Below are 12,447 nucleotides of genomic sequence, written 5' to 3'. Positions count from 1 at the left end.
TACAAAGTTTCTCAGTCCAGAGATTCTGTGTCTTACAATTTTCATGCACTCTCAGCATCTGTGCCAATTACACACAAATCAATGGTTTCAAAAAAATATTGACTTTTCTTATGCTAAGTGCACTGCTAGCTAGCATGCTTTTGATCATGGTTTCTTGTAAAGGACAAATGGCACATATAGTTCAAGTTATTTCTAGGATCCCATCATTATCTTTATTAGTGCCCCCCACACATTTTTTCCCATTTTTCTTCATGGAATCAGAGTGCTAGGTCACCGTATGATTCAGTCCAACTCTCCTACTTAGTTCAGCTGTCATGGCTGACATATGCAGGTTTTCTCCCAAGCAATCCAGCCATCTATTGACTGGATGTCTTAATTTCCTCTTGCTTTTTTTGCATCTCTCCCAAATCTTCTTCACCAAATCATTTTCTGCTTTCCTACATACGTGGTACATGTGACTGAACTGCCACGATCTGTTCTCTTTGAAGTTATTTGCAACTGGGGCTACTTTGGGTTCTGTTCTGATGTCCTCATTCCTTCATCTGTTCCACAATGTACATCTTACCACCTGTTTCAGGCTGTTCACCTCTATAACCTCAAGCTTTCTCAACAGCACTGCTTCCAAGTATCAGGTTTCTGTGCCATAAAGAAGCACTGGTTGTACCACTGTTTTGTACACCATGCTTTTTAACTTATTTGGCATTCTTCTGTTACACACTACCCCTAGTACTCTGTGCCAGTTAACTGCAACACATCTGTTTCTAGCTTTGACCTCCTCATTCAGACTTCCCTTCTCCTCAACCACCCCTCTGAGATACTTGAAGTTGTTAACATGTTTCACTATTTTCCCTTCTGTCACAATTTTCATCTTCCCATTTTCCCCATTTGTTGCCATGGTAGATTTCTTGTCTGTACTCAGTTTCATTCCATGTGCCTTCTGTTTTGTATTCCAGTCTCCTATCATTTGTTGAAGCTTATGTTCAGAGTCTGCTTACAGTATAACAGTGTCTGCATACAGTAGGTTTGTTGATCTGCTCTCTCTGACCTATTTGCTAATGTAGCCCATCACATATATGAGCAGCAGTGGGCTCAGAGCTGAACCCTGATGCACACCTACTCCCATGGAAACCCCTCTGGGAGTTCAGGCAGTGTCTGTACTTCTGAAATTTGAGTTCTTCTATATAGCCTGCACTAATTCTGTTAAGGTTCTGAGACCTCAAACCACTGCAGGACTGCCCAAGTCATATTTCTTGAGACACTGTCACATACTTTCTCTAGTTTAGGAATGCATAGTTGGATTTTTTCTCATATCCAACTTATTCTCCACTATCTGTGTCACTGCAAACATTGGGTCAGTTATGTTGCATCTTGATCTGAACCCAAATTGCTTATCTCCCATCCTACTTTCTATAATTTTACATATTTGTTTATCAGTCACTGAGTCCAGCACTTCCTTGGAATGTGATAGGAGTTTAATATCTCTGTACTGCCCACAGTTATGGTTGTTGTATACTAGCACTAAATGACTTAATTCTCTAGTCACCTGGAATATACCTTTCTCTCCATACCATAATGCTTATCCTCAGGAGCCATTTCTGTCTTAACTCACCAGCATCTTAATCATATCTGCTATGACTTCCTCTAAGCTTGCTGCTTTCTCTGATTTCATTTTCCCTAGTGCTGTTCTTACTTCTTCTAGGGTTGGTTATTTTTCCTCCTTCATTGTAGGCTTTGCATGAGGCATTACAGCTTCTGTGGGGATTTCTTCATTCACAACTGCTGGAATACTCCTTCCATTTGCATTTCATGTCTTCTGGACTGGTGAGCAGATTGTAGCTGGCATCCCTTATAAATTGCATCTGATGACTGCGATCTTTACCTTTCTGTCTTTGCCGTGTGATATGATATGGATTATGTTTAGGTTCACAGCACTGCTTAAAATACTGTTCTGTTGCTGATAGCTTGTTTTAATCAACAGCAGATAAATCAAAGTTGTTATATACTTGTATAGCTCCATCCCCTGCTGTATGTTAAAATGTGGCTACTTGTACTTTATCTGATTTCTCTTGCAATATCAACACAATGCTAAAAAGCACAATCTTTTGTGACCAAATTTTCTATTTCTTGACTAGGCTACTGCGTTCATATCCTCATTAATTCATTGACCTATATTGCAACTGCAATAATGACTTACGACTTGGTAAAAAATATACTGTTTCTGCTGTACACAGAATTGATAGTGGTACCTGCCTGATACTGCTTGTGTGGCATTTTGGCTTGCTAATAATAGCACACATTATTTTCTTTACTATTTTTTTTTTGTGTGCTACAGTGGTGGTAGAAATTTCATTTTTTTGTCAGTTTTTAGTAAAGTTTCACTTGGTTGCCTCTGGACTGACACTGCAGCATTTTGGTGTGGTTCTCCAATTTTGCCAGTTTATTTGAGTGGTTTTCTATGCTTCTGTCACCATATGAAGTCAATACCTCCTACCCAGCATGTTTAATCTGCATTACTGTCTAGCAGTTTGGTGCAGAGATTAAAAAAAACATACCACTATGCAGCCATCTTGGTTTTAATTCCCACAGATTACATTTGTTTACTGTGTGACCCTAAGAGAATCACGTAACCAGACATTGCTTCCTGGTCACCCCTGAAAAGGGACGGTGTGCCCAGTGGGTCTACTCAATTAACAAATGAATATTATTATTATTATTATTATTATTATTATTATTATTTACGGTAATAAAGATTCAGAACATGAGAAATACAGAACACTCATCATTACTCCAGGATGTCTCTTGAGCATCTGTCTGTAAAGAAACATGCTCATTCATGCCTTCCCAATCAGGAGTTACACATACACATTATGCATACATGCATATATGTCAAAGTGGTAAACAGACATACAGTCCCATGCAGTGTCAACATTTAATATGTAATGCTCAGGGGCTATTATCCCATAGGCTGTAGTGCTGACCACCAAATAATATGCAAGCTGTGACTGGCCTTAAGTCAGTATGGAAATATGCAATAATGTCTTGGCTAATAGTCAACACTTGCCACACCCAAATAAGCTTTAAACTGATCAATAAACCTCTAATTAGTAGCTACCGAGGATCTCACCTGCCATTCTCCTAGCCGAGAGCCTTCCAGTGCTATCTAACCAACACTAATTGAAACCCCCGTCATACACACATAGTTTTCCAAGAAGGGATAATGTTATTTTTCTAGTTCTAATAGACCAGCAGCCTCTTTATAGGGGAGTCCTGAGGTGATATCCATACTAACTAGGGAAATTTATTAGCAAATATTAAACAGTATAGCAGCATTTCTTAATAGCATCTCATTAACTGACCGACTTTAGAACATGATAAATATAATAATTTCAACTATACGTAACAGAAGCAGAATGTTATAATTCAAAGTGGAAAAGGATGATGAAGCAGTGGGGATATTCAAGAAATGAGATAGTGGTATTTTGGATGCAGATCCTTAAGGAGAATAATAACAGCCATACAGAATATTACATTCATAAAGTAGCAAAAAGTATTCTAAGAACAAAGCCAACACAAAAATGGAGAAAGGAGATTTTGCCGATAGGGATGACTGCAATTAGAGTTACTGAGAATAGGCAAGTGGGATGGAATTTGCTGAAGAAAACTGGCAAAGGAACTGAGGTATTGGGAGCTGCTCCAACATCCTTGGATTTGTATATTTGTATATTTGAACAAAAATTGGGAAATAATTAGGAGAGATCCTCACCTTTTTTACAAGGTCAAAAGCAAACCCTGGATTATTTACAAGAGGGGGACTAATTTAAATGAATTATTACAACATAAAAAACACCCCACAGTGGAAGTGTGGCATGTACAAATGCGAAATGTGTAACTACTGTAAATACATGAGTACAGGGTAAGACATTGAAGTTAAAAATATTAGTTTTAAAATCAAATTGAAGTACACTTGTCAGTCCAAGTTTGTGGTTTATGTAGCTCAGTGTCAATGCTGTGCAGCGTTTTACATAGGTAAAATGGATAGAAGGTTAAAAGAACAAGTATACGAACATCTATATAAAATAAAGACCCTTAACAGAGAAAATGCACTGGCTAGACACATTATTTCCTATCCACAACATTAATTTTTGTTCAAAGCAATTGATTCAGTTGTTGATGATAGTCGGGGGGGCCCGCTTACACTTTTACTTGAGCAACTTGAGCTAAGTTGGCAAATACGCACTGGGGCAATGTTTTACCCGGGTTTGAATGAGACAATATCTTTAAATAGTATACTGAAGTTGAAAAATCTTAAACGTTAATGTGTGTATGCATTTTTATAAAATGCATTCATATTTGTGATATCTGACTCCATTTGACTTGGATATGTAAGTTTCTGACTTCTTAGTTAACTATAATATTATATTTTGAGAGTCAACACAATAATTTGATACATTATTGTTAGTATATGTATGTTTGTATATATATTTCTATTACCATTACAGGTAAAAATTCTGAAGGAAGGGAAGGGAAGGGTTGAGATGTTCAAAAATATTGTTAGTCATATTTGTTTTTAAAAAAATGTTTTAAGTAGCAATAATGTGGATGTGCCTTTAAGACACAAGATTTTAATTAGAAGTGCCATGTGACAAAAAGGGTGTGTATATATTGCTTGTGTTGAAGTTTGTTCAGTTTCTGATGAAGTCTTGCCACATGTGCAAGATGAAAAGCGCTTCATTAAATTGAAAGGGAATTAAACTGAGGGAGAATTTGCTTTGGTGTTTCCAAGCTGTCTTTTTGTTTTTTGCTAGTTTGTCTTACTTTGGTTCCTGTCTGTTGGAGTTTGTTATGGCTTTGGACAGTCCTTGTGGAACACCAACTATTCTTGACTTGACCCCACCACAACAGGATGGATTGGGGTATTTGACACAGTTAATAGAACAATTATCTCAACATATGAGTCAGTTACAGGCTAGAGTGAATGCCATTCCTTCTGTTCCTGCCATTGTTCAACCTTCTGCTTCTGCGTTGGTAATTGGAGGTGGTAGGCATCCTGATACTAGCTCAGTACCTCGCCATCTGAACTCAGAAACCGGAAGTGTGATACCAACTGGAAATTATGTCACATGAGCTGAACAATTTCACCAGAGGAGTAGTCCAGGTGGCGAAAGGGCGCCAAATGGCAGAGAACCTACAGGTCCAACAGCTTCAGCATCTGGTTCAACATTTCTACCTGTTTTTTCCAACAATCAGCCAGGTCATGTCAAACTTACTAACAATATAATAACTGACAAACTACTTAATATGAGAAGTTCTACAGGATTTAATACCATGAAAGACTTGCCAACTTTTACTCAGTGGTTGGAAATGCCAATTCCTTTATTCCAATCGCAACCCAACCAATCAACACCTTCTGAAACAGAGGACTCAGGTAACATAGTTTCATTATTATAAGACCTTGACAAAAAACTTTTCAAATATAAAAAACTTTCTTTAGAAGTTACTTACTTACGTCAATGTGTCAATGAAAACATTGTTCCCAAAGGCTTGCGTGCCCACCAATACCCTAAGGGGTTAGAGCCAGGTTCATTGTTTCATGAAGAACTTATTGAGTTGTTTAGCATTCAGGGACTTGCCCTGTTGAACCTGATGATTAAACATTATGAGACTTCTATTAACCTATTACAACAAGAAGCTACTAGCTTAGATGCTGATATTAAGGGTCATGTAAACTTTTCAAGATATGCTTTTGATTGCAACAGAATTTTTGACAGTATAGACCAACAAATGATGAAATTTAGAGAAATTAAAGTAAAAAAACTAGCTAGAGACCGTAAAGCATATGGTGAGTGGAATGCTTATCCAAAAGAAAAAACTAAGCCAGCAACCAGTGAGCCATGATATAGTAAGTAGTTTATTAAAAACTACTGAAACAACATAAAAAGCTTATGAAACAGACCGGTTTCGGCCTGGATTTAACCTGGCCTTCTTCAGTGTATTAAACAAAGCTAATCATAACAAGGTCTTATATAATCAGTCAAAGCAGTTGATTGGTTGACAAGACATATCCTGTTGCTATTCTCATGAATATTTATCTGATATAAAACAATATATATACACAACAGAAAATTTTTTAATCATAAATATTCATTAAGCCCTGGATTAAATAGGGCACCAAGTTTGGTGATCCATTTCTTTTCTTTTGCATCAAGTTTCTTATGCCAGCCAAATTTATGAGTTCGATCACCAATAAGTTTATCAATAATGACAAAATGAAATTGAGCTGTATGGTGTGTAAGTGTGTGTTTATATAACGCATTTGAGGTTCTTTTACAAGCGGATGGTAGGATCCAAACATTTATTCCTAACACATGTTCTTTTTCTTTTTGTAAAGGAAAAAACCTAGCAGGATATTTTAATCATTATAAACACCATTCTGAATCTACACTACCCCAGTTATATCAAACCACTATTTTGGGCGACCAACTTATTGGCTGTTTTCCTTGTGGTCATTGTGTTAACTGTAAATATATTTTGAAATCCAAGGAATTTAGTAGTAGAAATAGCAGCACAGTTTTTGACATTCGATTTTTTGCAAATTGTAACGCAGATTGGGCTATTTACATGGCTTGTTGCAGCTGTCATTCATTCTATATAGGTCAGACCTCTCGACCCTTTAGGTTACGCATGTCAGAGCATTTGAGTGACATTAAATGTAAAAGAACCTTAATAAACTACTTACTATATCATGGCTCACTGGTTGCTGGCTTAGTTTTTTCTTTTGGTTCTTATTCTTGCCGTGCAACTCCCTACGTGCAGGGGAACTTTGTTTTCGATACACGGGAATGCTTATCCCCCACCCCCAAGTTCACAAGTAGCAAAATCCAGCAATGCTGCTATGAATGTATTTTTGTGTAACACAACAAACAGAAATGAATTAATACATGGTCTGTCTGTCTCAAATGATAGTAGTGCACTTCCATCAGGTGAGGGACCTATGTTACCCCAACAGACAATTGTGAATAATACATCAGCTAATGCCCAAAATTTTCAGCATCAAGCCAACCAATACAATCTGAGATCAAAGAACAAGAAATCTCATTCCAACAACAACTATAAAGGGAAGAATTGGAAACGCAGGAGATGATACCACCTCTTATTGCACCAGCTTCCCTGACAACTAACACTGCAGATTTTGGAGTAAGGAACATCTTTATGAATAATGATAAAGATTTTAAAATTTACAATTTTTCTGATGTTACTGTAGATCAACCATTGGTGGAACTAGTAGCCAAGGGGTATACTTTCGTCCCCACAAGAAAAGCAGACTTAGTTAAAACTTTAATTGATTTAAAATTATTTGTGCGTAAACTCAATTTGTCTATGCTTTTTGTTGACAATATTATGGTTCAGTCTAGTGCATTACATCCTTCAAGTACTTTTTGTCCCCCTTTACACCCAACTTTACAATGTTGTGAACTCATTTGTGAGTTGGATTTATACAATGTTTTAGGGGGGGGTAGTAATCATAAGCAGAATAAAAGGAAGAATGTTTCATCTGTAAATGTTACTAGTGAACAACTATATTTATTACAACTAATTCAAGAAGCCCCAGTCTGTATTATGGCCCCAGATAAGGGAGGGGGGCTTGTTGTTATGAATGTGGAGGACTATGTCAATAAAATGGACCAAATAGTCCGAAGTCCCACATATCAGTTGGTTTCACGTAATGAGTTAAATCAAGCATATAAAGTCTCATTTATATGAAATGTTGTTAGAAACCAGGATTACTACTGACTTGTTTAGATATTTATCTATGCCTTCCCCAAGGATACCTGTTTTGTTTCGTATCCCTAAGTTACATAAAAATGTGAATAATCCACCTATGCGACCTTTGGTGGATGCTAGGGCAAGTATAACTTACCCTTGGGCAAAATGGGTAGACCAAAAGTTGAAGAAGTATGTAACTCAAGAGAAATATATATGTAAAGATTCTTGGTCGTTCTTGTCACAAATCAAGAATTTAGAATTCAATGCGGACTTCAGTTTTCTAACAGTGGATGTGGTAGATTTATACTCTTCTATCCCCCATGTGGAAGGCATTGAACGAGTCAGTAGTTACCTGAGAGCTAAAGCAGTAGCCTCTGATGAGGTGGCTTTAATAGAGGAAAATGCTTGACATAATCTTGTATAATGATTTCATTTTATGTAATGATAAGTTATATGTTCAAAAGACTGGTGTAGCTATGGGGTCACCCTGTGGGGCAAGTTATGCCAATTTGGTAATGGCCTCATGGGAACAAGAATTTATCTTTGGTAAACAAGAAGTGAAACACTACATCCAGTTCTACACAAGGTTTTTGGACGATATTTTTATCATTTTTGAAGGAAATAAGGAAGCAGCTAGTAAACTAGTAGATTATCTTAACAACACTACAGATTTACTTTCCTTTACTTATGTATTTGAAATGACCAGGATTTCATACTTGGATGTGGATCTTAGTAAAGATATGGAAAGGAACGCATATGTAGCGAAAATTTATAGAAAGGCCACATATTCAAACTCTTTATTACATTTTAGCAGTTGCCATCCATGGCACCAAAAGAAATCAGTGGTGAAGGGCCAACTCGTGAGAGCTGCCCGTATGGTCACGTTAGACCAGGATTTCATGGATGAATGTAATAATTTGAGGTCAATGTTTGTTAGGAGAGGTTACCCAGTAGACTTTTTTGAGTGTCTACTGGAAGAAGTAAAATACAAGAGAGAACAGGGGTTGTATTAACCCATTTTGTCCATTGGTTTACAAAGTGTTATAATAAGTGACAGAGAATTACAACAAAAAGAAGTATGGAATTTAAGTTTAATAACACCCTATAGTAGTAATGCAAGGGAAATAATGTCAATTTTGAACAAAAATTGGGAAATAATTAGGAGAGATACTCACCTTTCTTACAAGGTCAAAAGCAAACCTCGGATTATTTATAAGAGGGGGACTAATTTAAAGGAATTATTGCAACATAAAAAAACCACCCCACAGTGGAAGTGTGGCATGTACAAATGCAAAATGTGTAACTACTATAAATACATGAGTACAGGACAAGACATTGAAGTTAAAAATATTAGTTTTAAAATCAAATTGAAGTACACTTGTCAGTCCAAGTTTGTGGTTTATGTAGCTCATTGTCAATGCTGTGCAGCGTTTTACATAGGTAAAATGGATAGAAGGTTAAAAGAACGAGTATACGAACATCTATATAAAATAAAGACCCTTAACAGAGAAAGTACACTGGCTAGACACATTATTTCCTATCCACAACATTTATTTTTTGTTCAAAGCAATTGATTCAGTTGTTGATGATAGTCGGGGGGGCCCGCTTACACTTTTACTTGAGCAACTTGAGTTAAGTTGGCAAATACACACTGGGGCAATATTTACCCGGGTTTGAATAAGACAATATTTTTAAATAGTATACTGAAGTTGAAAAATCTTAAATGTTAATGTGTGTATGCATTTTTATAAAATGCATTCATATTTGTGATATCTGACTCCATTTGACTCGGATATGTACGTTTCTGACTTCTTAGTTAACTATAATATTATATTTTGAGAGTCAACACAATAATTTGAGATACAGTATTGTTAGTATATGTATGTTTGTATATATATTTCTATTACCATTACAGGTAAAAATTCTGAAGGAAGGGAAGGGTTGAGATGTTCAAAAATATTGTCAGTCATATTTGTTTTTAAAAAATGTTTTAAGTAGCAATAATGTGGATGTGCCTTTAAGACACAAGATTTTAATTAGAAGAGTCATGTAACAAAAAGGGTGTGTATATATTGCTTGTGGTGAAGTTTGTTCAATTTCTGATGAAGTCTTGCCACATGTGCAAGACGAAAAGCACTTCATTAAACTGAAAGAGAATTAAACTGAGAGAGAATTTGCTTTGGTATTTCCAAGCTGTCTTTTTGTTTTTCGCTAGTTTGTCTTACTTTGGTTCCTGTCTGTTGGAGATGTGGAAAGCACACATTCTCTTCAGCCACTTTTGCACTCAGATCGCTGAATTATCTGACGCACTTTACTAGGCTACAAAGAGATCTCCTCAAGGAGCTATGAGATACTCTCCAAGGTTCGGTAGCTGCAGGGGTATCAAACAAGGTTTCCTGTCAGCTGTCCATCTTAAACTCTATAGTTACCTCCTCTATGAGGCTCATTTCTTATGCAGCAGATGGAGTGAGTAGAGTGGCAGGTTGAGGAGTTTCCCTAAGGAGACATTCCTGGATGCACCTGTGTGACTTTGTGGAACCTTTTAAATATTTCTTTGTTAATGCCCCCTTCGATGGCTCGTCCTTGGTCGGGTAGAAAGTCAAGGACACACTTACCAGGTGTGAGCAAGAAGGAAAAACTCTGTCTGCCGTAGGGGTCCATTTTTCTCTACCTTCTAGACCTTAACCAAAAGATCAGAAAGGAGGAAAAATGTGGTTCCAAAAATCCCAGAGAGCTTTTCAAGACACACGTGGTGATTCTCCTGAAAGGATGCCCATCTGTCCCTCTCTGGAGGCAGTCAGTGGTCACTTGTCTTTGTACCCAGATGGCTGGCTAAAGATAACAAAAGACAAATGGGTACAAAGTAGGTTTACTATCAAAATTTCAAAACGTACTCCGTCGACTGTACTATTGTCGAACACGGAAGTTCAAAAATGGTAATATCGATGTCAGAAAAACAATCTAGGAACGGGTTTTAACATGGGTCGAGGTAGGTGTTCAGTATTATTCTGAACTACAAACATCTCCCCTACCTCGACCCATGTTAAAACCTGTTCCTAGATTGTTTTTTTGATATCGATATTACCGTTTTTGAACTTCCGTGTTCGACGATAGTACAGTCGACGGAGTACGTTTCGACATTTTGATAGTAAACCTACAAAATATTGTATCCAGTGTCTGCTCTATATCCTTTTCCTTCTTTGTCCTGGACATTCCACCCAGTTAAAGGGAACAGGCAACTCTAGAAATTCAAATGTTGCTAGACAAACGAGTCATCCAAACAGTCCCCACAGACCAAATAGGATCCGGAACTTACTCAAGATTCTTTTTAGTGCCAAATAGAACACTCCAGTCAATATTCCCATTTCTGGGAAAAGACGATTGAATGTGCTCTATAGACCTCCAGGATGCGTACTACTACATATAAATGGACAGACCATCTAGGAGTCATCTGCGCTTTTGTCTGGGAGACAGGCGTTACCAGTTTCGGGCTCTGCCCTTTGGTGTCACTACAGCCCCCAGAGTGTTCACCAAGTGTATGGCAGCAGTCATGGCTCACTTGAGGTGCCTAGGATTCCGAGTGTTTCCGTATCTAGATGACTGGCTCCTAACTGCCACCACTGAACATCTACTAACACAAGTGAGAGACAGCACCATACAGCTTTGTTCTCACATGGGGATCACAATAAATTATGAAAAATCGGCCTTGTTGCCATCTTCGCATATCATTTTCATAGGAGCAGATCTACATACAAAACAAATGATGGCGAAGCTTCCCCGCGAAAGTGTTCAAGTCATATGACAACAAGTCAGAAATCTACTTTTCAAGAAAAAAGTACAAGCGAGAACTGTCCTGAAAGTTTTGGGTACCATGGCAGCAGCAATAACGTTGATACCATTAGCACACCTACATATGAGAATTTTGCAGTGGCTGCTGTTCACTCAGTGGTCCATGCAGGACCTACTCATGTCTCACCAAATTATAAAAACAGAATCTTGCAAGAAAGACCTTCATTGGTGACTTCATTCCACTCATGTGACTCTAGGTCGACCCTTTCGTCTTCCACAACCGCTAGCCACAGTGACCATGGATGCTTCCCAGATAGGCTGGGGGCATTATCTGGGAAGGACAGTCCAGGATACTTGGCAGAATCCCAAGCCCCATTTGCACATCAATGTCCTAGAGATGAGGGTGGTGCATCTGGTGTTGCAAGCATTCCAAGACTCTCTTCCACTAGGAACTATTAACATGCCAGTTGTGTGGTACATAAACAAACAAGGAAGAATCAAGTCTTACCCCCTCTGTCAGGAGGCCCTGAGAGTATGGCAGTAGACAACCTCTTCCCATCATTTTCTGACAGCAACACACATCCCTGGGAAATCCAACGTGATAGCAGACAAACTCAGCACAGCGATTCTGATGCCTCACGAGTGGTCTCTAAAACAGGAAGTGGCGGAACAGATTTTCTGTAAGTGGGGCCAGCCTTGCTGCGACCTTTTTGTCACATCCATGAATGACAAATTCAACAGCTACTTTTCCCTGATCCCGGGAGTCACCAAGGAACTCACTTGTACACAACTGGCCCCCGGGTCTCCTTTATGCTTTTCCCATCTTTCCATTGATACCCAAAGTCCTTCAATAAGCCAGCTCATTGGGAAGGAGCTTATCAGATATGGTTCCCC

The sequence above is a fragment of the Protopterus annectens genome, chromosome 9.part0 (assembly GCF_019279795.1).
Source record: "Protopterus annectens isolate FY-2018-M chromosome 9.part0, PAN1.0, whole genome shotgun sequence".
NCBI lineage: Eukaryota > Metazoa > Chordata > Ceratodontiformes > Protopteridae > Protopterus > Protopterus annectens.
The sequence above is the reverse complement of the archived record's forward strand: the minus strand, read 5'-3'. Positions refer to the sequence as shown.